Source organism: Leptonychotes weddellii, chromosome 8 (assembly GCF_054177405.1).
Source record: "Leptonychotes weddellii isolate Sample4059 chromosome 8, ASM5417740v2, whole genome shotgun sequence".
Lineage (NCBI taxonomy): Eukaryota > Metazoa > Chordata > Mammalia > Carnivora > Phocidae > Leptonychotes > Leptonychotes weddellii.
In genome coordinates this window covers 100,729,336-100,754,099 of record NC_138376.1, presented here as the reverse complement: position 1 = coordinate 100,754,099, position 24,764 = coordinate 100,729,336, and the positions used below count along the sequence as shown (strand labels likewise).

General features: G+C 38.5%; 1 protein-coding gene and 1 long non-coding RNA gene across 3 annotated transcripts in view; both read left to right on the top strand.

Annotated features, from left to right (window-relative positions):
• EPB41L2 (erythrocyte membrane protein band 4.1 like 2) overlaps positions 1-24,764 on the top strand; it is a 382,553-nt gene that overhangs the window by 170,933 nt on the left and 186,856 nt on the right. Inside the window, exon 1 of one of the 2 annotated variants that reach the window (XM_081829000.1) lies at positions 3,276-3,356. The exons of the other annotated variant lie outside the window; for it this stretch is intronic. The gene's annotated coding sequence lies outside the window, so the exon portion shown is untranslated. Of the gene's footprint in view, positions 1-3,275; positions 3,357-24,764 lie in introns of those variants that run through there. 2 annotated transcript variants of the gene reach the window in all.
• Positions 6,613-10,227, top strand: LOC145723105 (uncharacterized). Its single transcript, XR_014147944.1, has 2 exons — positions 6,613-7,179; positions 7,395-10,227. It is a non-coding gene; the product is annotated as an uncharacterized LOC145723105 (long non-coding RNA).

The following is a 24,764-nucleotide window of genomic DNA, read 5'->3' as shown; positions in this document are numbered from 1 at the left end:
TTTCTTGGCCGCAGGAGCTGGGATGTAGGATTCTCAGGCTTTGAATAGTTTTTACTGGGAAACCAATAGTACTTACTCCTGTTCAGTTTCTGTTCGCAGCCTCATTGCTGTGAGAAATCACTGGATTGCTGTTGCAGTCACTGATGGGGCTGCATTGCAACGCAATCTTGGATTAGGATAAGGGCCAAACGACTACCATACATCAGGCTGACACAGTTTTTAAAGAGCCAGGCAGTGTCACCTGTTAGAGCTCCCGTGATCAGTTCTGTAATTCAGTTTGAGAACCACCATCAAACCTCAGATATCTACTCTTTGGAGGTTACTGGAGAACTGTACAAGTGATAATGACTTGGAACAATGGCGTGGATTTAGGGCTCATTTAATCCTATCCTGTCTTCCTCACTTCTTGGGCAGAATTCCCACTGAAGTCAGTAGTGGTCTTGTGTGCAGAAGGACTGCTGAGAACAAGAGACTGCTCATTTAGAGTAAGGGGAGGGGACAGTTTCTTTCCTTTTAAAACACCCTGCTTTAAGAAAGACCTAGTCATAACAGTTTTTTAATCTTTTACCTCCAGTCCTAGTAGTTAGAGCACTGTGTGCAAAGACCTTCCAGAGAAAATAGGTGGGTGACTTGAGCCCCCAACTTCAAATTCTTAGTGTCTGAATTGGATGGGGATTGCTTAAAACGATTAAAAGTGATAATTTAACAAAGTTAGAATTTTGGTGAAATTATTACTAACTTCTGTAAAAAATTTAAGCTGTTACGGAATATTTTCAACTGGGATGTGTTATTAAATTGGGTATGTATGCAACTGGGTATGTACGTTAAAATCAGAAATTTAATCCCGAATAGAAAGAAGCAAATTTGCAGATTTAGGGGATGAATCTGAAGGGAAAATAACTGTGCAAAAAATAACTGTGCAAATGTAAAACAGGGAAATTCAGATAGCTCTTACTGTATTTGGAGAAGTAGCTTTTAGTACACATACAGGTGTTAGTGACTCTCCGGGTCCATCATTATTAGATTTGTGAGTACTCGACACTTTCCAGTTTAGCTTTGTGCTGATCTGAGTTGGTGAGCTTGTTAGGTCCTTTGCTTCGTAACGTAACGTTCCTGTGGCTTACCCTTTCCAAATTGCCAGTTATAAAGAATCGAGTTTAGAAGACCTATCCAGTCACCAGATTTTAAAATAGATTTTTAAAAATCATAACCATGTCCATGTGTACTACCCAACCATTTGCTTTCAACTAAAAATACTTGCAAAGATGACAAAGCAGTCCTCAACCAAAATATTTATTGGTAAAATTACTCTGTGATTGGTAATATTGTATAGTTATGTTTAACATCAGGTTTTGCTCTGAATCACCACTCTCATATTACTGTGGCTAGAGAACTGTAAGGGTTTTTATCTTTGCCATTTTATTTAGCAATGTGGGGTTTATATTTTATATAGTAGAATGCTAAGTATTTTTAAAGATTTGACTTTGTTTCTGTTTCCACAGAAAAGTATGGGCCTTTTGTCTTTGTTTTTTAAACCGAAGTAGTCTTTTTGAAAGCTGTGTGTCACCTTTTTGGAAAAGTATGCCTTGCTAATATTTTTGTAAGGCAATATAGTAGCTTATAGGGATCTGTACTGCTGAGAGTCAAATTTTGCATTTCTAAAAACTGTTTTTACTTGGAGAAAACAAAGGAAATGTGCCTACCTCCCCCGCCCCACCTTTATTTAGAAACATCTCCAGTGGCCTTGTTTGCTTTCTCAGATTCAGAATTACTGTACCTAACCACTGGGTAGCCTTACAGATTTAAAAGCTGTAAGTAAATGTTTATGCTGGCTTCAGTAGTCTAGCAAATACTAGCCAAACCCTAATTTACTGCCCTTTTATAGAATCTTGGAATCTCGGGTCTGGACCTTTAGGAGTCAGCAAATCCACTCTCAGCCCTTGTCCTCTTCCCCCAACAAACATTTCCAGACTCTTTGGAAGGCCTGAGTTAATAGAAGATTTGTATATAAATCCCCCACAGATTCCAGACAGAGCATCCTTTGGAAATGCCACGTTTTGGCACAAATCAGCAACTCAATATTGATAAGATATCTATCATTCATCTGGGCAGTGCCCCAGACTAAAATCTAACATGGAGTCATGGCTGGTATCATTAGCTATAGGGGAATGGCCTCCCAAGTATAAATACTTGAGTTATATAGAAGTTACAGGTAAGCCAAAAAGGAAAGAGAGGAATCATCTCTAATAGCTAGAAATAACTGATAGTGATAACCAGTGCTTTTTAAAGCTTTTCTGTAAAGTGTGTATGGGTGTGCATTTTGTATGAGAGAGGGAATATATTCATATATATATGTATATATATTTGTTATGTGAAGTATCTATAACATTGTACTTAATATATTTGACAAATCTATTCATTGAACCTTTGTAGAATATTTTGGAGGTGCTTTTAGTGAAGATTCTTTGAAAGTTGGAGTTGATGTAGAACCTGGTACTATTTCATGTAGAAATGTCATGTAGGCAATATTTCATATAGGGGATTTGCTTTTCTCACTTTGTGGTTGGAATGAGATCTGTGTGGGTTTCTTAGATGTGTGTTTTTCATGTCTAACTTCTCTCAATACCCAGTGTTTGGGATAGTATTTATTTTAATGAGAATTTCAGTGGTTTTCTCAATTTTCTCATTTTTAAAAAAAGATTTTATTTATTTATTTGAGAGAGAGAGAGAGAATGAGAGCATGAGTGGGGTAGAAGGGCTGAGGGAGAGGGAGAAGCAGGCTCCCTGTTGAGCAGGGCACTGGACGCAGGGTCGATCCCAGGACCTTGAGATTATGACCTGAGCCTAAGGCAGACCTTTAACTGACTAAGCTGCCCAGGCGCCCCTCAATTTTCTCATTTTTAAAGTGACGTCACTTACCCGTTAGTATAGGGACAATACTGCATTTTATACTGCTTCTGGATTTTTTTCCTGAAGATTGAATTTGGGCTAATATCATATTCTCAATTACTTATAATATGGAAATATGTTTTCATTTCACGGATATTGCTCTGCCTATTAATATTTTTTCACTTTAGCAAATTAGAGCCATAAAGGTCTAGATGTATGTAGATTGCCTCCTAAATAATCCTTATAGTAATATGGAATACATGTGAGGAATAATCTGTTTATTAACTCCAAGAAATATCTTCAGTAAGGCTTTGTTTTAGGTAGCCAAGTTAACATTTTGCATATGTAACTAACTTCAGTGTCATGGGGATGGTGTTCGTTCTTTCTAGGTTAAGAACTAGAGCGCATGGAAAGGGTTCCAAAGTGATTTGTCTGTTCATCTGTGGACACCTTATTGTCTAGATCAGGTAGGGAAGTTCATTGTATCTAAACTAAAGCTTGCATTCTGTAACTGAAAAGCCAGTTTCCTTTTGCTTTGCTCTTTTTATGGCCTCACTATCAACCTCTTTGAAAAAAATGTTCAAATACATAAAGACTTATGTTACCTTCTGATTGCCTTATTCCAAGATAACTGTGATTTTTTTTTTTTTTAAGATTGAATTTATTTTGACAGGGAGAGAGAGTGTGAGCAGGGGGAGGGGCAGAGGCAGAGGAAGATAGAGAATCTCAAGCAGATTCTGCTCTGAGCATGGAGCCTGACAAGTGGCTCCATCTCATGACACTGTGATCATGACCTGAGCCGAAACCAAGAGTGGGATGCTTAACCAACTGAGCCACCCAGGCACCCCAAGAGAACTGTGATTTTGGAAACTTTTCATATAGGTCTGATTATCTCCTCTCTAATCATCTTTTCTAAACCCTGAATTCAGGTTTCTAGATCTGTTGAGGTGGAACCACCACCCTGATAACAACAGTGCTGAGTTTAATCATATTTTTGAGTTTCCTATGTATTCTACCAGTATAAATACACATCCCACTATCTTAAAGACATTAAATTAAAATGTAATTTACACTTTGCCATAATTCTTAGGTTCTTTTTCTTTTCGTCCAGACAGGCTATCCCTTAGGTTCATTCACCTTAGGGGCCAGAAAGGAGCATCAAGAGTATTTAGTTTAGACACGCTTGATGTGGATTGGGGTTAGTGGGGAAGGTACTGCTCAGTGTGGTTTATGAACTGCCTGAGACTTTAGTAAAGTGTGTGTTTACGTGCGTGCACACGTGTGTGTGTGTGTCTGAGTATCAGAGAGAGATTTTTGGGAGCAGTTTTTGAAAGCATTTTGGGAAACAGAAGATCAAAAACTGCTCTTTTAGTTCAGTTCTTATTTGTGAGATTAGGAAACCTCCATCTTGCTGGATTGGTTTATTTCTGGAGCTACCATGCAGCTGTATTCTGGGAATTCCCTTTGCCTTTCTTACTGGGCTCCCAGGTTACTGGGCTCTATGTCTGTTTCTTAACTCTTACTTTGTATGACTATATCCTCCAGTAGTTTCCAAGAAAGTGCAAGTGGAAAGTGAATTTTTTGAAACCTTGCATGTCTTAAAGCAGCTTTTTTCCCACTCTTAAAATGCCTTTTTTTTTTTTTTTTTAAGTAGGCTCCATGACCACTGTGGGGCTTGAACTCACAACCCTGAGATCAAGAGTCACATGCTCTACTGACTGAGCCATCCAGGCGCCCCTGAAATGCCTGTTTGTACTCTTAAGGTGAATGCTTTTATAATTTGGCTGGGTATAGAATTCTAAGTTAGTGATTACTTAACCTTTGACTTTTTCAGGCATTATTCTGTTGTATTCTGGCATACCAGTGCTGTTGAGAAGGAGCGACACAATTCTAATTTCTGCTTCTGTGTTTGTGGCTGGTTTGTTCTCCTTAGAAGTTTTTAGGATTTTCTCTTTGAACTTGGTGTTTTGAAATTTCATGATGGTGTGCTTTGGGTGTGGGAGTTTTCTTACTCATTGTACTGGACACTCAGTGGGCTCTTTCAGGTTGGAAACTCTTGTCTTTTAGAAATATTCCTCTATGATAATTTCTCCCTCTATGTTTTCTGATCTTTCTGAAACTTCTGTTATTTGGATGTTGAATTTTCTAGATTGACTTTCCAATTTTATTAGTATTTTTTGTTTTTTTGTTTTTTGTTTCTGTCTTATACCATCTCTTTGTCTTTTTGCTTGGCTGTTGGCTTTCTTCAGTGTTTTCTTCTAATCTCTCTACTGAGTTTTTTTGTTTTCCTATTTTCCAAGCTGCTCCTTGGTCACTGAATTTCCTTTTTGGTAATGTCCTTTTTTTCCCCTGTGTATAGTATCTCCAATCTAACCCTACTTGATGGCCCTTTGAACTTGTTTTCCCTTTGGAATGCTCTTCCCTCAGATACCTGCATTGCTTGCTCCCTTAACTCCTTCAGATCTATGTGTTCTGTGATCATTTATTTGAAACTACAGCGCCACTCCCACACCTAGCCTAGTATGCCTTAAATCTCTTCCTTTTCTTTCTTTCTTCTATAGCACGTATTATTATCATCTGAGTGTAAACTACAAGAAGGCAAATATTTTGTCTGTTTTGCACTTTGTGAATATGTGTTGACTGAGTAATCGGGCCTCCTTGTTTTCTGTGTGCCCCTCACATCCGCTCTCTGGGTCTGGATTCTGGAGACTTCCTTCAACTGCTTTATAGAGTGAACTTCTTGTCTTTTGGCTGCAAAGGTTGGGAGAGAGAGGGAAAGAGGAGGAGGACTTTTCAGTGTTCCACGAGCTGTTTTCAGCTCTGTCTCTCATCTCAGCCCTCAGTGGCATCTGGAACCTCCACTTCCTAGGCTCTCAGGGCCTCTCCCAGCATGCAGATTGCTTCTTGTGGGCCTCCACCAGAATGGGGATTCAGCTTTGGCTTCCTCTGCTTTGCCAAGTCAGTTACTTTGTACATCTGTTTCCCATCTTCTCAAATTCTGTTGATATATTGCATCTGCTGGCCTATCCCGTCCCTTTTTTGTCCCTCCCCTTTAAAAAAAAAAAAAATTTCCTTACTGTCATTTTAGTGTGGTTTTGGGAGGGAACAGAAATTAACTCATGTTCAATCCACTGATTTAGGGTTTTAAATTGATAAAAATAAAATTCCCAAGATGACTATGGTAGTCACAGTTTGGTAAGGACTGCAGCCATAATAAAATTGTCCTTTTTTTCATGCCAGATACTGAGTTGAACTTCAGTTATATTTTATGTATATATATATATATGTATATATATATTCATATTCATATATATGAAGAGAGAGAGAAAGAGAAAGTCAGATGATTGAGCTAACATCTAGGGTGGATGGGAGTGGATGACTGATATATCTTTGAACAAGAAGGTACTTCCTAGGAAGACTTCAGCAAATGTATTATTTTTTTTTTCTTGTGATAATTTCAAGGATTAGTTCAGTACAAATGCTTACAAATCTTACAGTATGTACTTGAATTAGATTTAAAAATACACAGTAGGGACACCTGGGTGGCACAGTTGGTTAAGCATCTGCCTTCAGCTTGGGTCATGATCTTGGGGTCCTGGGATTGAGCCCCACTTTGGGCTCCTTGCTTAGCGGGGAGTCTGCTTCTCCATCTCCCTCTGCTCCTCCCCACTGCTCATGCTCTCTCTCTCTCTCTCTCCCTGTCTCAAATAAATAAAATAAAATCTTAAAAAAAATACACAGTAAAAAGTTTGGTGGATATGTTTCAGAAATGACAACCTTGGGGTGCCTGGGTGACCCAGTCAGTTAAGCATCTGCCTTCGGCTCATCGAGCCCCACATTAGGCTCCCTGCTCAGCGAGGAGCCCACTTCTCCTCCCTCTGCGGCTCCCTCTGCTTGTGCTCTCTCTCTCTCTCAAATAAATAAAATCTTTGGGGAAAAAAAAAAAAGACATGGCAACCTAATTTTATACTGTTCTGAATACCTTAGTTTATCTTTAGACTGATACATGGTTTGCATACATGTATTTAAATATTCTTTGAATATTGATTCAGGGATTAGAGGAAACTTTGAACTCCTGTGGATTCTGTTAAATACTTTCAGGGGAAAAATTTCATTACTAGGGCATGAATAGGAAGTGGGAATTACACGCATGTGAAGATACACATATGAGGGATTTTTGTGTATGGAGTTTGGGGCAACAGAAATGGAGTTCTGAATAAGGTAGTGGCTGGAAGGTGTGAGGAAGCCCCAGAAGACCCAAAGACTCATATGTGTGTGTGGTTAGTGTAGGTTAAATTGTTTGGTGGGTTTTTTTTTTTTTTTTAAGATTTATTTATTTATTTGAGAGAGCGAGAATGAGAGAGAGAGAGTACATGAGAGGGGGGAGGGTTAGAGGGAGAAGCAGGCTCCCCGCCGAGCAGGGAGCCCGATGCGGGACTCGATCCCGGGACTCCAGGATCATGACCTGAGCCGAAGGCAGTCGCTTAACCAACTGAGCCACCCAGGCGCCCCTGTTTGGTGGGTTTTACAGATTCATAAATTCAAGTACTCTGTTCCTTCATGTAGAAGGTGTTGCAGACAGTAGATCAGGATAGTATTTCCCTAAAGTGTGGTGGTATGTTAAAATGAGTTAAGTACACAGATGAATCTTTGTCTTTTACTGGTTAAATATATATGTCAGTGTACATCAGAAAAACAGACAAGTGCTTCAAACCTATGATTTCATTGATATTAACTTAGCATAAGGCTAAAATAAAGTAGGTATTTTTTAAGTAACTTGATTTAAAAATAACTATCTTTATCTTTAAGTGTTTGGATTTGGCAAAAACTATAAAGTTGGTATGTGAGTGAAGTTTGAGAAACATTGGGTGTGTTCAAAATATCATTTTCTTCATCAAGGTCATTGATAGATTTTTTTCTTTCTCCTAATAGATAACAGCATAAAACTGTATGTGATGGTCGCGGCAGAGACTTCTAATGGTTTTCTTTTCTTTTCTTTTCTTTTAAATTGTTTTAATTTGTAAAGCTTTTTTTTTTCTTTTCAAAGTAAATCATTAGAACATTTTTTCACTTGATTTTTTTTTTTTTTAAGATTTTATTTATTTATTTGACAGAGAGAGACACAGCGAGAGAGGGAACACAAGCAGGGGGAGTGGGAGAAGGAGAAGCAGGCTTCCCGCTGAGCAGGGAGCCCGATGCGGGGCTCGATCCCAGGACCCTGGGATCATGACCCGAGCCAAGGCAGATGCTTAATGACTGAGCCACCCAGGCGCCCCTCTCACTTGATTCTTAAAACGATTTCATACCCTATGTCTGACAGAGAAGAAAAGTGAGTCAGGAAGAGGTTAAACTTACCCAGAGTCATTCAGTTTCGTAATGGGGTTTCAGGCACAGCCAAGGCCTCCTTGTGTCCAGAGTTGTTGCCTTTGCTCTGTGCTCTTCTGCTGCTAATGGAGTTGCCAATTGAATTTTTCTTGGAGAACTCAGGAAGCCTGCCAAGTTTTGCAGCTAGAGGTCTGTCCTGTAGCTCTCATCTATTTGTATCTTGAACCCTGAAGGTAGACAGAGCTAGGTCTTCCAAAAATAGTTCAATAAGTGTGTCAACATTTTGAGATACTGTTGAAAAAACAAGGAAGTAGAAGTCCTACGGGATTATTAGAAAATGGTGCCAAAGGCTTTCACTAGGATTTGAAAAGCAAATGTGGCAGGGTCATATGCTAGACAATGGTGCATATTCACCCTTCATTTGGGGAGCCCGCTCTCACTGTGGTAATCTTTCACTTTTCCCCGGTATGCTCTGTTTAATTGCTTTTGGATTCTGGTAGAAAAGCTGCTAAATGAACACCTTCCTTGAAAATTTTTCTTTAATCCACTTCTCTTAAGGAGAAAAAGGGAAACTCGTTTTTCTTAATAAAATGAATACAGATTGTGTATGGGAAAGGTTAAAGTGTCAAGAAATGAGTTGGGTCTGTCTACTGACAAAGGAATCAAGAGTTTATCCATGAGCTTGTAACCAGAACTGTTTTTGGATCTTAGCCATTAAAATCAACATCAGTAAAGCCTGCGTCTTAATTTCTTTAATGCCAAGATTGTCTGTTTTAAATTGCACACATATGGGAATATGAATACATTTGTTCACCCCCCCCCACTTCCCCCACCTGCAACAGAAAAATAAAGGTATGTGGAAGATATTCTTAACTTTTGCAGCTCTGCAGTGAAGAGCTGTAGATGTGGGCAGCATGGTAGTGGAGATGTGGCTCGAGCTTTTCTCCTCATTGAGGCCAGTTCACTTTCGTCCCCAGTGCTGCAAGCTTAAGTGGGAAGAACCACGGGTAGGTTTTAGAGCATTCCATGGATCTGTGATCTCTGTGTTTGTTACTTGCTCCGTGCAGCACACATGATAGCAGTGAAGGACAATGTGGCACTTTTCTCAGGACCTGTTTTTGGTTGGTGGAATTTTTTAAAGTCATGTTTTTACTGTATCTGGTTATTTATTGACATGGTTTTTGGCAAACGGAATCTACCATTGTTTAGTTACAGAAAAGTGTCTTTCTTTTTAAACTTTTTATTATGGAGAGTTTAAGATACATTCAGAAGTAGAGAGAACACTAACATAGTGAACCCCAGGTACCCTCACCCAGCTTTGATAATTACCAGGCCATAGCCAGTCACGTCTCATCTATATTTTTCTTTCCACTCTCGATACTACCCTCCTCCCAGGATTATTTTGAAGCAAATTCTAGACATCATATAATTTCATTTGTAGATAGGTAAGATATTTCCTCCTGCCCCTTCTTCTTGGCATGTGCTTTCTAGTCTCCAAAATAAAGTTCTTGTTCATTACTGCTTTTTTAGAATTATAGAAATTAGTTCCTTTGCAACATGGTCAGCTGCCATGTTTTTGGAATAAATATCTGACTCTTGTTTTGATCAGTGAAAGCAGTTTCATCTAAATGTAGCATTGTGGACATAGGAAATGCTTTTTAGCCAGTGCTAAAAACCCCAGTATTTTCTAAACCAAATCAGAGCTGATCTTCAAACTCCAGTATATTCTCAAGGTGGTGTTGCTGTTCTATACATTTTCCCCCCTCATGGCTCCTATATTTACACCAGACTTGAATGATTTTAGATTTTCCTTTTTTTCTCCTTTCCTCTCTCCCACGCTCCCTCTCTCTCTCTTTCATTCTTCTTTTGCTTAGCATGGTTTAGTTGGCAATATGTTAGAAGTAGACCAAGTGAAACATTTTTTTTCAGCTGACTGAATTTTAATGGGACTACATAGTTATTGTAAAATCAGATCAACCTGCCATGTGTATGGTCTGGAAGTATAGAGGGAAAGTGCATGATTCAAACATGGATCATATATTTATAAATTCTATTTGTAAATCAAAAGGTTGGCATTATAGCTGAAGCTGACAATCATTTAGTAGTTGAAATGCATTTCCTAATTAATAAAGGCAGGATTTTTATGTGAGATGTAGTTTATTTTATATTTTAATTTTTACTTTTAATTAATTAATTTTTTAGAGAGAGAGTGCGTGAGCAGGGAGGACCAGAGGGAGAGAGAGAATCTTAAGCAGGCTCCACGCCCAGCACAGAGCCCAATGTGTGGCTAGATTTCACGACCCTGAGATCATGACCTGAGCTGAAATCGAGAGTCAGACACTTAACTGACTGAGCCACGCGGGCGCCCCTAATTTTTACTTTTAATTAAAATACAGTTTAGTATGTTTCCTTTGTAAAGTCATTACATGCTGAATTATTTTAATATGTACTCTATTGAAATATATTTTAATGTCTAGTTTATTTTCTTTGTAAAGACATTACGTGTTGAATTAGAAGATATGATAACATTTCTTGAATACTTAATATGTGTCAGATACTGTTTTATGAGCACTTTTGCTTAGTGTTTTTGTTGAATCCTTGCTGTGTGACCCAGTGGGGTAGGTACTGTTGTTCTAGGTTCACCTGTAAGAAAACAAAGGCACCACAAGGTTAAATAACTTGCTCAGGGTCACTCAGCTAATGAATGGCAGAGGAGGGATTTGAACCTGGGCGGTCTGGCTCCAGAGTGTACAGTCGTAACTGCGGTCCTCTATTATCCCTAAGATACATGTAAATTCCTTCTTCATATCCTATTCCTACTTGCATTCTCCTCCCCAGTGGTAACTATTTTGAACCGTGGCCAATCCTACACTATTGCATTAGTGTGTAATTTTAATTTGATCACTGGGGGTAGTTTTCATTGAGAAACTGGAAAGCAGTTAATGAGATTCTACTCTTGTTCCTTTACTGGCTATAGTTATAAAGGAGAAAGGGGGACAGGTAGAAGCCTACAGATCCTAGAAAGGTGGTAACTACTGATGTTTGTCTTACTTTCCCCCAACTGTTTTTTTAAATGGAATGTTGAGTCCAGCTGGAATGTTGACAGGTCACAGAGGAGTTGCTGAAGTCAGTAGTTCAAAGTACCATTGAACGATCAAAATTTTTGCCTTTACTTGAGTACCTTGAAGTGTCAGGTGTATTGGAACTTCGGCTATCATTGATCTGTCCTGAAAGAAAAGACTTTTGTGGGAGTTTGTCCTGGGTCTTTAGTGACTGGAATTTTAACAAACCAGGTACCTGATACTTTTTTTTCTTCCCTTTTTTCCTGGGAGCAGAGGGTAGAAAGAAAATTGTTCTAGCCCCAAGTCCCAGCTCAACCAGTTACTAAGTGTGACATTGGGGAAGTGATGTTGCTTCTTGTGCCTTTCTTTTAAATGGTTCAGGTGCCCTGAATTAAGTCCTAATCCATATAAGATGTCTGTGGCTCATTCCTTCGTCTCTATGGAGAAAGTCATTTAAAGTGCCCTTCCTTAGAGGAAAAACATAGACATAGGATTTTGGCAAAACATTTGATAAAGCTTTCATGGTATCTTTTTTTAAAAAATATTTAATCGAGAAGAGAGAGGAGAGCATAAATGGAGGGGGGAGGGGCAGATGGAGAGGGAGAAGCAGACTCCCCATTGAGCAGGGAGCCCTATGTGGGACTCGATCCCAGGACCCTGAGATCACAACCTGAGCCAAAGGCAGACGCCTAACCGACTGTGAGCCACCCAGGCGCCCCTCATGGTATCTTTATAGCAATTTTGGGAAAATGCTGTTCAGTTGTGGGAAGTCTGTGGCAGTGATTATTACTGAAATTTTAATCTTGGCTATCTCCTATCTAAAATATTTTTTTTGCCAGTGAGTTTTATGATGACAGACAAGGACTGCTGATCAGATTTACAGATGTCATGGACGTTTGTAGGGAAACCTATTAAGCCGTAGGCAGATTGTCTTGTTAGCTGCAATGGTTGAAATAAGTAAGATGAAATTTTTTTTTGAAATGAACGTTAAGTCTGCTTGATTATAAGCTCCTTCAAAGAGTTCTAAGTGCAGTGTTGGCCTTCTTTTCAATGGGAAGATTTATTGAAAAGTAGTAGATGCCTTTGTGTTCCTCAGTACGAAGCATGTTGACTTGTGGGCTCACCAGTGCGCTGACATCACTCTAATCCAGGTAATAGATGGACCTGTGGTCAAATCTACTGAATGATTTCTTCCCCTGTATTATTTTTGACATTCCTGACATAGCATTGTCTTTGAAATTCTCTTTTGACATGTTGCAGTGCTTTGTTCCACTTCTGTTCTTTGAAGACTTCTATTCCTCTCACTATCTCTTCAGCCTTTCCCCGTTTCCTGGGATTCTGTCCTCAGCCTTTGACTCACCCAAAACTTAACCTGCCATCATAATCTGTTAAGTCTTTCCAAGCTAAGTCTTTTTCACTGTGAGGAGTCTCTGCCAGTATCTCAAAGCAAGTTTTTAAGTGAATATGTGAAATATGTAGGGTGGAATGTGGGCTGTCATTGATTATTCTGTTTTGACTTGGAATATTTTGTTGGTTTTTAGGTACTGCATTTTAAAGGCTATGTAGTATGTACTACATAGTGCATGATACTATGTTTGATAAAAATCAGTGGAAGATTAGACAAACTAAAGCCTTGTCCTTGAAGGGTGCCTGGGATGTTGAGGTTAGGAGAAACCATAACAACAGGAGGAACTAGCTGTTGAGATAACTGAAGGGCGAGCAACTTGTTGCGGTGTTTTGAGAGCTATCTTTTGAGCACTGGATTGCTTTTTTTTTTTAAATTTATTTGAGAGAGAGAGAGCGTGCATGAGTGGGGGGAGGGGCAGAGGGAGAGGGAGAAGAGAGAGAATCTAAAGCAAACTCGCCACTGAGCACAGCCCGATGCAGGGCTCAATCCCAGGACCCTGAGATCCTCACCTGAGCTGAAACCAAGAATCACACCCTCAACCGACCAAACCACCCAGGCGCCCGTTGAGTGCTGGGTTTCTAACTTTTTTTTTTTTTGACAAAACCCACCATAAGACAGATTTTATATCTTGGCCCTTTATCAGTATGGAAGTCTGTGTGTGTATGTGTATATGTGTGTATATATATGTGTGTGTGTGTGTGTGTGTATGTAAAGAACAGAAACAAGCTTCATAAGTTTGGTCTTAGCTTTACTATGTACAATTCACTCTGAGATTTTCTTTTCTGCGTAATAATAATAATAATAATAATAATAATAATAATAAAAATACCAGTCAACAATTTACTAACTTGATTTCACAACTCATGAATGGACTGTGATCTGTGTTTGAAAAACCATTTTTTTCATGGGTAAAACAGATCTGGAGAAAGAAAGTTTCCTTTTTGATGTAAGAGGAGTTTTTTGACAGTCGGAGCAGGCAGAGACTGGAGTGGGCTGTCTTGGGAGAAAGTGACTTTCCTACGGTTTGAAGGACTTCCTCCAGAGGCTGGTAATTGCCTGGTGGGAGGTGGGAGGGGGAGTCACTGGGTGGGAGGTGGGACTTTGAGGCCACCAAGTCTTAAGATTTTATGGTTCTCATTTTCTGACTTGCTAAAATTTTAATAAGGCGATTAAAGTTATTTCAAGATGAAAAATACTAATTTTAAATTATTTGTTAATATTCTACTTTAGGTAAAAAAATGTCTCACTGTTCTCTTTTAGATACTAAAAAATTTTTTTAAGTTAAAAAATTCATAAGTTAACTTTGTTATTCCTTTTTTTAATGAAACAGCTTTATTTGGAAAGTTTTAAATATGTACCAGGGGAAATTGAATAGTATGATGCCTCTCCCCACCCAGTGCATCCCCATCACCCAGCTTTAACAGCGATCAAATGGTAGCTAGCCTTGCTTTATCTATATCCCTAGTCACTACCTGCAACAGGATTATTTTGAAGCAAATCCTAGGCATCTTTTCATTCCATCTACATATATTTCGATATATCTTTCCTTTTTTAAAAATATTTTATTTATTTTAAGTAATCTCTGTACCCAACATGGGGCTCCCAACTCATGACCCTGAGGTCAAGAGTCCCATGCTCCTCTGACTGAGTTAGCCAGGTGCCCCTCAATATGTTTCTTTTTTTTTTTTTTTTTTTAAGATTTTATTTATTTGACAGAGAGAGAACACAATCAGGGGGGAACGGGAGAGGGAGAAGCAGGCTCCCCTCGGAGCAGAGAGGCTGATGGGGGGCTCAATCTCAGGACCCTGGGATCATGACCTGAGCCGAAGGCAGACACTTAACCGACTGAGCCACACAATATCATTATTACATCTAAAAAAATTAACGGTTAATTTTTAATATCATCAGATATTCACTTTGTTCAGATTTCTAATTTGTTTTTGTTTTCTTTCAGTTTTTGTTTGAAATAGGATCCAAATTAGGTGCCTACATTGTGGAATAGTGATTCTCTTTATAGGTTCTGTCTCTTTTTCTCTTTTATATTTTCTTTTTTTTTTTTTAAAGGTTTTATTTATTTATTTGACAGAGAAAGACACAACGATAGAGGGAATACAGCAGGGGGAGTGGGAGAGGGAGAAACAGGCTTCCCGCCAAGCAGGGAGCCCGATGCGGGGCTCGATCCCAGGACCCCGGGATCATGACCTGAGCTGAAGGCAGACACTTAACGACTGAGCCACCCAGGTGCCCCTCTTTTATATTTTCTTGTAATTTATTTTTTTTGAAGAACTTGGATTGTTTGTCCTATATCATTCCTACAATATTTATTTTGCTGATTTTATTCCTGTGGCATAGTTTTAACCTGTTCTTCTATTTTGTAAATTGATAGTTACATAGATGCTTTTTATTAGCTTCAGGTTCAGTTAAAATTTTTTTTTTTGCTATGAGTATGTCTTTGGTTCTGTTACTTCTTAAAACCACTCAAAGAGTATACCAAGACTAATTGTCAAGGCGATTGGATTTCTTACTTAGTTCTTCATTTTCTCAAATCATTCTAAGCCAAATTTCCCATAAAAACAGATGGAACCACTTAGAAATTTGGGAAGATAATAATCCTCTGCAAACACCACATCCAAATACAAATTACACAAGAGTTTCTAGTCCAGCTTCCTTTCCAAAAAAGAAAGGGAGAAAGCAGATGCCTTAGCAATTTCTACAGACCACAAACCAGGTTTTCAGTTAAAGTGAGACATTTTACAGTAAAATCAGTCTTGATTTTTCTAGCACGATATGGAAACATTTCGGTTTTGCTAGTTAAATTTCCCACCCAGTAGGCAAGTATTGTTGGTGACCATGGCCTCCGCCCCCTCCCTTGTCGGTTGCAAGTAAAAGGATAAAAGTGGGAAGACAGCAAGTCAGAAAGCAATCAATATGTGTGGAAAATCAAGTAAATGTGTTCTGTGGTGATCCACTTTTTATCATGAAAAACTTCAGATGTACAAATAGAGAAGATAGTGTAATGTACATCCATATGCCCCCACCTAGTTTCCCCCTCATGTTTAGTACACTTTGTAAAAGTTGGGTATGGGTTCACACTGCTATTCACCAGGCTCTTCCCTTTTTTCATTTGTGGTGGGGCTTGTGGCATACGCCTTACAAGCTTCTTCCTTCTCTTGTCAGTGTTGGTAAATCTTTTGCTAGATTTTATTTTACCTTAGTTGGTATTTATTATGTTAGGTAGTAGGTGAAGAAGATTCTGTGATTAGGTAAAGGTGCTTTGATGAGGCTTCATTCCCTGCTTTCTTTCTTTTTTTTTAAACTTTTTATTACAGAACCTATAAAACATGGAGTAGTGAATCTCCATGAACCCATCTTCTAGCTAATTATTAACATATGGTCAATTTTGTGTCATCTACATGCCACCAGACGCCTGTCTCCTTACTCTGGCCTTGCTGGATGGTTTTATTTTATTTTTATTTTTTTAAAAGACTATTTGAGAGCGAGAGCGAGTGCACGGACAGCAGGGGGAGGGGCAGAAAGAGAGGGAGAAGCAGACTCCCTGCTCATCAAGGAGCCAGATGCGGGGCTCAGTCCCAGGACCCTGAGTTCATGACCTGAGCTGAAGGCAGATGCTCGACTGACTGAGCCACCCAGGCACCCCTAGCTGGATAGTTTTAAAGCAAGTCCTAGATATTATATCACTTTACTCAAATACTTTTTTATATGTCTGTAGTAGATAAGCATTTATAAAAAAAAACAAACCACAAATCCATTGTCACATCTAAAAATTTAATATTACCTTAATAGTAAATATTTGTGAGTTTCATGTGTTCCCATTTGTTTCATAAATGTTTTTATGGTTGGCTTGTTCAAGTCAGAACCCAAATAAGGTCTACATTTCATTTGGTTGATATGTCTCTTAAGTATCTTTATATGTAGTTGCTTTCTCCTCTTTCTCTTTCAGTTTCTCTGCTGAAGAAACTGTGTTGTTTCTTTAGAATTTCCCACATTTAGGATTTTGTTGATTGCATCCCTTTGGTGGTGGTTAATATGTTTCTCTTTTGTGAATATCCTCTTAAATCTGTAGGTAGATCTGGGGCTTAATTGATTCTGATGGTGGTGGTCACCATCAGAATCACCATTGTGTTTCTTACTGCATTTCTTCAAGACATATAGTGTATGGTTGGCTGTCTTCTTGGGGTTAAGGTTGATCAGTGGGTTCAGGTATTGTCAGTCAACTTGATCCATCCATTGTAAATTTCCCATCAAGCTTTTGCCTAGTGGGTTTTTAGCAGCCATTGATGATCATTGCCTAGATACTTTTTTTCATTGCATTGACTTTTTACCATATATTTTTTTCTCTGAAGTAATTTAAAATAAGTTATGGAACTCATAACATTTCACCCTAATTTCTTTATTATGTATTTGTAAAAAGAATATGGACATTTTCCCATTTAACCAGAACACTATTCTTATATATAACAACCGGTTGACAATAGTTCTCCCATATTATCTAATATCCAGTCTATATTAAAATCTCTTTAATCATCCCTGTGACATCCTATATGGCTTATTTATCAAACCAGGATCCTTTCAAGGAGCGCATACTACATTTGGTTATTGGTTTTGTTACTTAAGTCTCTTGTCATCTCAAATTGTTCTCTTCCCATCCCTTTTCACTGTCTTTTCATGACAGTGACCTGTTGGAGAGATATAAGCAGAGGCCCAGTGTCTAGTAGACTATTTCTTTTTGACTCTTTCTTCAGACTCTTTGATTATCTCCATGTGGTGGTATTCAAAGTCATCTTCCATATTCTTTATTTAACACAAAGTACAATTTAGAGCTATAGGCTCAGTTAATTGAGAGTAAACATTTTTGGTAAGAGTATTTAATAGTCAAATTGTATGTTTCATATTACATCTTATCAGGGGCCATATCATGTTTTTTCACTATTATTGTAGCTAAGAGTGATTAAGATAAAGATTGATCTCATTATAAAATTATATTTTCCCCTTTGAGAGTAGCATATAATCTGGGAGGAGTGAGACTTTGGCACCATGCAAACATCGACTTCCTTATCATCTAAATAATATTATTCATTGGTGACTCTCACTCGAATCAGTTATGTCATTGGAGGTGGCAACGTGATCATAAAATGGGATTTAAAGAAGAGTGGTGATCAAATACACATAACATTAAAATTTAACATCTTAACCATTTTCAGGGGTACAGTGACATTATTGTGCAGCTAATCTCCAGAACTCTTCATTTTGTAAGACCAAAACTCTGTACGCTAAAATGGAATTTTTAAGTTTCATCATTCCTTCAACTTTATAAGCTTGCAATTTTCTGTGCAAAATAGCTTTCCTTCTTCAATGCAGGCTATTTGATTTCTGTGAAATACAATTTTTATTTGAAGTGCAGGATAAAATTTTTTCCCTTTATCACATTTCAGAATAAGCCATTAGTGTAAGAGTTAGTTCATGTTTTTTGTGTTTCTGTTTTTTGAGTGTCATTATTGGCTTGCGGATTTTTATATATTCATCGTATTTCAATCAGGTACAATTAAATCATTCTTTTATTTTTTTAAGATTATTTATTTATTTATTTGACAGAGAGAGACACAGCGAGAGAGGGAACACGAGCAGGGGGAGTGGGAGAGGGAGAAGCAGGCTTCCCGCGGAGCAGGGAGCCCGATGCGGGGCTCGATCCCAGGACTCTGGGATCATGACCTGAGCCGAAGGCAGACGCTTAATGACTGAACCACCCAGGCGCCCCCAATCATTCTTTTAATGTTGAAATTGTCCCAATTTTGGCCAATGGGGACCCCTTTGAGTTGGTGCCGAAGTCCTTTTGACATGATCCTATCAGACTCTGAAAGCAAGGAATATGTTTCTTTAAATGCGGTGAAGTTTCATTTGGAGAGCAGGGTCAAATCTTTATTAGCCATAGCACAAAAAAAGCATCTGTGTCACAGAAAAGTGCTGTAGAGCAGAGTAAAACCTTGCTACCAAAGTCCTAATTCATCAACAGATAGGAAAGCAGGGTGAAGTTAGTGATCTCGAAAGTCTTTTCTCGTTTTATGTTCTGTGATTTTTTTTTTTACCATCTATACAGTTGTCTTACTATTTGGTTTTTATTGGAACAAATACTTCTTTTTTTTTTTTTTTAGTTTATTTAAGTTATCTCTGCACCCAATGTGGGGCTCAGACTAATAACCCCAAGATCAAGAGTTTCATTCTCTTCTGACTGAGCCAGCCAGGTGCCCCAGAACGAAATATTTCAAGAGTGAATGTTGTCAGATTTTGTCTTGAACAACATCTTTATTACTTTCTTCCTATTCTGATGGTCTGCTTCCTGAGCCCTGGGTTAAAGGACTGTGAATTTGGAAAAGCAAGGGTTTCAACATATTTCAGAGTTATAAAGTCCATCATCAGGAAACAAGAAGAGGTTTGTATCCTAACCTTTGCCATTTAGTCCAACGTAATGTGGCTAAACATTCCACATGGAGAAGGTCAGCCTCGTAATGCTGGATCGATAAGCTGCTGCCTGTTTCCTACAGACACCTTTATTTCCTCTGATTTGGGTAAACAGATCAAGTTTCATCAGAAGTTTAAATGTATAACTGAATTTGTGAAGATCTGTTTTGTACATCATAAGACTTATGTCTTGTTTCTGAACCTCTGGGAAGTTACTGTCTGACATTTTAAAAAACCTGTTACTTTTCTAAATTGACTTTTCCCCTTCTACAGTTTAATGTGGGGAATGGTTATCCCATAAGCAATCATTCTTTTCAGTTTAGTAGATTTTCTTTTCCAGAATAAATGTGGCTCAGTTTTATTGTTATGTCCTCAGTAGTCACTATCATGCCTCTTTTGTTAAGTATTAAATACGAATTGCCAGTTTTTAAATACTTTGAACATTTACTGAATGTTGGGCAGAAGTACAAATAATACAGCTGCATACTATACTAATAAAAACAAAATATTGTGTCTTGAAAAACCATTTCTTCTCTGAGAATAGAAAGAAGTACTATGGAATTCTGTATTTATTCATCATTGACTTAAGTTTGGGAGTAAATAAAAGATTATACTGTGTTTTAGAAGTATTCCTTTTCAGTGTTAGGCATGTTTGGTTTGTTAAGATAACCTCATAAGATCATTTTTATATCTATAAGACCATCAATTTTTTTTTTTTACAAAAGCCAACACTTTAAAAAATATGTGAAATTGCTTTAACTGCAGAAACTATGAATATCATCATATGTAGTAAATAAACTTTATTCTGTAAATTTTCCAGATGGTGACAGCAACTGGAACAATTTGATTGATTTCTTTCCCATTCATGATATTAATGAATTGTGAATTAGTGCAATTGAAATCTGGATTGTCCATATAACACCATACAGGCTTGGCGTCTCTTGTGGGAGAAATACCAGTCTGTGTATTTAGAGAGGTACTTATTTTCTTCATCACTGTAACAAAGGATTTGAGGCATCATATAGGCAATATATATGGTAAAATTGCTTAAGTAAAAACAAGTGGAGGTCAGGTAAATTAGAAATAAAAAGAAAATATCAAAATGAAGATCTGCCCTCAATACACCTTCGATTCCTGAACATAGGTAACTGTAGCCTATCATACATTTTTATTGATATCTGTTTTTGTGTATCTTTGTGTATATATATGTGTATGTTTTATTTTTACACAAGAAATATTTTTAAGGAAATAGAATGCTTGTTAAAGCCATTGCTCTTCTCTGAAATATCTGTTGGAAGTGATTGAAGGGCTGTCTGGGGGGCTCAGTCAGTTAAGCGTCCAACTCTTGATTTCAGCTCAAGTCATGATCTCAGGGTTGTGAGATCGAGCCCCTTGTCGTGGGCTCTGTGCTCCGCAGGCTCTGTGCTCAGCACGGAAGTCCGCTTGTCCCTCTCCCTCCACTCCCCACTCTGCTCGTGCACTCTCTTTCTCTCAAATAAATAAATACACAAATCTTAAAAAAAACTATTGAAGATTTTTTTCTGTGAATAAGATCCTTAGATGTTTTGGCCTTTTTTTTTTTTTTTTTAAAGATTTTATTTATTTATTTGACAGAGAGAGAGACAGCGAGAGAGGGAACACAAGCAGGGGGAGTGGGAGAGGGAGAAGCAGGCTTCCCGCTGAGCAGGGAGCCCGATGCAGGGCTGGATCCCAGGACCCTGGGACTATGACCTGAGCCAAAGGCAGATGCTTAATGACTGAGCCACCCAGGCGCCCCGACGTTTTGGCCTTTTAAAGATAGATGACATTTTTGAAGAAAAGAAATTAAAGGCACGGCTCACATGTCAGCTTTTTTGTAAAGTCTTCTCTGATTTCCACAGTAGAATTAATATATCTGTTTTCTGTGTCCACCAAGAAATGTTGTGGCACTTACCAGGTTGGATTTTAAAATCCTGAGAAGATCAGTTTTTCTTACTATATAAATTTGTGTATTCTTACTTCCTATATATTGTCTGTCTATTTCCAGTGACTGACAGCAAGCAATATACAGATGTTTGTGGGGTGAATGAAAACCAGCAACGAAACAGAAGTTTTAATAGAGTCAGACTATTAAAATATTTAGCTTGTTTTGGAGTAAATGAATATATTGACTGACTTTGATAATCTTTTTATCATACAGAAATTTCTGAAGTACTCATAGTACTGTGAATTGACTTAATAATTGGTATTTGAAACCGATTCTTGATATGGAGAAGAGGGAGATGACCAGCTGACAACAACTGGTTTTCTACCCAACACTGACTTACCCATCCTTATTACCTCCTTCCTGCCCCTCCGTGGGAAAGGTGGCTTCCTTCCAGTCTGAGGATAAGTTAGCTCCTATCAGTTGAACCTGAGAATCCTGTCCCCATCGCTTTTGGCCTACCCAGAGATGTCCTGTGAAGTAATTGCTACCTGCTCCCTGTCCTCTTTCTCTTCCTTGAGACAATGATTCTCAACTCTGATTGTATGTTAAAATCATTCAGGGACCTTTGGGGGAAAAAGCCCAGGCCCCAAACCAGATTAGTTGCATCAGAATCTTAGAATCCTAGAATTTTAGAATTGGAAGAAATAAAAGTTTGATTCTGTAAGGGAACCTAGAGACTTTAAGGGGCTTTTCTAAAAGCGATGTTTCAAATTAATCTAAAGACTTTGGGCAAGAATTTGGGGATTTGTAAGTCTTCTCCATGGCTAGTTCCCATTCGTTTCCCATCCATCACCCCAGAATTCCATCCATTCAGTTTCCAGATTGTTTATCACCACCTTAATCTTCGTATCTCAGTTTATTCTGCTCTCTATGCTGTTTTATCACATCCTCCTTCTGTTGGTTAGATGCTATTTTCTTATGCTACTCTCCTGCTCGGGAACCTCTAGTAGCTCCCTTGTACTGGAAGGGGAGTCAAAATGAGCAGTCTCATCCCTTGGCACCCCCCAGTTGGATCCTATGCTCTAGCAAGAAGAGTCTTCCCTGTCTTTTGTACAGCTGTTATTTTTATGAATTTTTGTAAGCCATTCCATAAACTGTATCTAGGATTCTTTCCCTTCACTGTGCCTACCTGGCTCCTACACCGAATCACAGAATGTTGGCTCCAGCAGGTTTTAGCAGTCACTTAATTCAGCCTTTTTCAAGTTGTAGATGAAGAAACCGAGACCCTAAAGTGTTAGATATTCCCCCACTGCCCAGGCCACAAAACAAGTTAGCTAGCTTCAGAACCAGGTTATAACTCAGGTCTCTTTGTTCTCTTTCCACAAGACCTTTCTCTTAAGATGCAACTTGAATGCGAGCATTTCTCTCTCGGACTTGCTTGATCCCCTCAGTAAGAGTCTGTTCTGGTCTCCACACTTTGATGCCATTTAATGCATTGTGGCAGCATTTGTGTTTCTGTTGTAATAATAACGAACAAGGATATTGCTGACTTCTGAGCACTTACTTTGCACTAGTCACTGTGTTAATAAGCATGTTGCTTGTTCATTTTTACCTCACAGTCACACTACAGGATAGGTATTGTCCACATCATCCATCATCCATAAGGTAACTGAGTTGTAGAGAGCTAAAGTCTTAAAAGGTCAAAGCTTAGGTTTTAACTCAGTTTGGTCTGATGCCAGAGCCAAGCTCATCTACACGTTTGAAGTTTTTTTTTATGTGTAAACATCTTTTATTTTCCACTGGATTATAAGGCTCTTGATAACAGTGAACAGGTCACTAATGACTTTGTAGCTGCGATAGCATCTTTCACAGAAGAGCTCAGTAAATATTTGGTGACTGCACTTGGAAGAAGTGTCACTTGGGGACCACATTTCGAAGATTAAGGCATTGGTGTTGAGTGGAGAAGTGGAAGGTGATATGTGCAGTTTTTCTCAAATTTTTAGGCCCTAGATCTTGGAGGGGGACAGAGGTATGTGTTTGATTGAAGTTTCTGTGGAATATGGGCAGGAGAGTTCCATAACTTTCCTTGTTTAGTGGCCGTAATGAGAGTTTATGTATATATTTACCTGTGAGAGTTTGTGATAGCATTTTAGTTGCTCATTGTCTTTTCTGGCTTTGCTCGTTGTATTGTGTGTTGCCTTCTTTAAATAGTCCTGAATCTCGGGCGCCGGGGTGGCTCAGATGGTTAAGCGTCTGCCTTCGGCTCAGGTCATGATCCCAGGGTCCTGGGATCGAGTCCCACATCGGGCTCCCTGCTCCTTGGGAGCCTGCCTCTCTCTCTCTCTCTCTCTCTGTCTCTCATGAATAAATAAATAAAATCTTTAAAAAAATAAAAAATAAATAAATAAATAAATAGTCCTGAATCTCTTTCTAAACTAGAAGATTAGCAAATAACTTCCCATATAAGATTGGTCTTTTTACCCAAGTGAGCTCTTGGATGCTTTTTCTCAAATAGTGTCTTGAATTTTGTCAACTTAACTGAGAGCTTCCAAGCTAGTGGGATGCTTAAGCTGTGCAGGTACATTTGATTACGGATGTGGGTGACGCCAGTGATTGTCCTTTTGTAGTCAGGCATTTAGGTGTGAAGACTCTTTTGTCCCTTCTACCTGTTAGCAAAGTGAAACCCTTAAGCTGTTTAGGTATATTGATTTTCCAGTTTTCTAGGATTTGAGTTTAGTCTTTGTTCTTTTGAAATCACCTCCATCGGATATTGTGTCAGCTTATTAATTCTTTAGTGATCAGGGGTATGAGAATGAGCCCTCCCCAACTCCCCCTGCAAGGGAAGTTGATTTAAGAGTTGTAGGGTGATCTTTGAAATACAGCTTTCAGGACATTTGAATAAGCTTTTTAAAAATGAATGCTATCTATATCTTGAGAGGGAGGATAAGTAATGTGGTCAAACTAAACTGAATATGGAAAGGCATTGGTTTAGGAGAAAGAAGAGCCCTGAGTTGTTCTAGTCATTATTATATCATTAACTGATTGTAGGGTCATGGAAAGGTAACTGAGCTTCATTTTCTTCATTTCTAACTTCTCGTGAGTTGGATTATATCATCTCTGTCTACCATCTCTCTATATCAGGTATGTTGGTCTTAGGTATCAAATTCATAGTTTGTTTCTGGCGGATCTGAAACCATGGGTAATATTCTCACTTGCTTGGGAAAACAGGTCTGGTGTCAGTTGGCAACAATATTAAACCTGATTTATATTAGAAGCTGGCATGCTGACTTTATGGTTCACTGTATTCATTAGGGGATGTTTTAACACTTAGTACTTTCTTTGCTTATGTCTTCAGTTTTTGGCGACTATAGATTTAGCCCTTGAGTTTTATTTTTTTATTTATTTTTCTTTTTTTTTTTATTCTTATGTTAATCCCCATGCATTACATCATTAGTTCTAGATGAAGTGTTCCATGATTCATTGTTCGTGCACAACACGCAGTGCTCCATGCAGAACGTGCCCTCCTCAATACCCACCACCAGGCCAACCCATCCTCCCACCCCCCTCCCCTCTAGAACCCTCAGTTTGTTTTTCAGAGTCCATCTTCTCTCATGGTTCGTCCACCCCTCCGATTTCCCCCGCTTCATTCCTCCCCTCCCGCTACCTTCTTCTTCTTTTTTTTTCTTAACATATCTTG